This window comes from Myotis davidii, unplaced genomic scaffold, assembly GCF_000327345.1.
Source record: "Myotis davidii unplaced genomic scaffold, ASM32734v1 scaffold238, whole genome shotgun sequence".
Classification (NCBI taxonomy): domain Eukaryota; kingdom Metazoa; phylum Chordata; class Mammalia; order Chiroptera; family Vespertilionidae; genus Myotis; species Myotis davidii.
In genome coordinates, this window is record NW_006293779.1 from 5,014,422 (window position 1) to 5,015,148 (window position 727).

Sequence of the window (727 nt, forward strand, 5' to 3'; positions counted from 1 at the left end):
CCGCAGCCTGCGCTTCAGCTCCAGCTCGGGTTCCGGGGCAGCAGATCCGAGAGCCTCTCTCACAGCTGCGCTCCGCAGCGCAACCGAACTGTGGGCCCCGCCCTCTCGGCGTCCCGACCAACAGAGGGGCGGTGCCGCAGTGCCGCTGGGTTTCCATTGGACAAGGGTGCCGGAGAGGGCGGGGCCTCGGGTAGATGGTCGGCGGCAGGGATCGCTTTCCGCCCCGTCTCCTCCCCTCGAGCTTGTCCGGCCGAGACCTCTCCGAGGCTTCGATCTTGTCGGTCTCAACTGGGGCTCATCATCTCTGTCCACTCCTCCGTCCACCCCAGGTGCCCCGGAAGGTTCCGCGGGGCGAAAGGAAGGCCTCCTCCCTCTTCTCGAAGGCGCCATGACAGTTTTTGTCCGACTAAAAGACAAAAGGAGCCAAAGAAGTAGCTTCAGTTCTAGAGGAGCGCCCACCCACTCCCATTATTTGGGGAGACTGCTCAGAGCACCAGTTACTCCGAAAACTTAAAAAAAATTACTGAACACATTAACACTGAAAATTATTAGTTGACTTTTCGTGATTGCATAGCACTGATATTTGCCAAAACTTTGTCAGAGATTTTCACAGATGTTTATCTCATTTGCTCCTAAGAAATTGAAATTATCATTCAATGATAGTGGACAACTGCAAAATACTGAATCAGAGACATTAAGCTATTTACCGAAAGTTGATAAGAGTCAA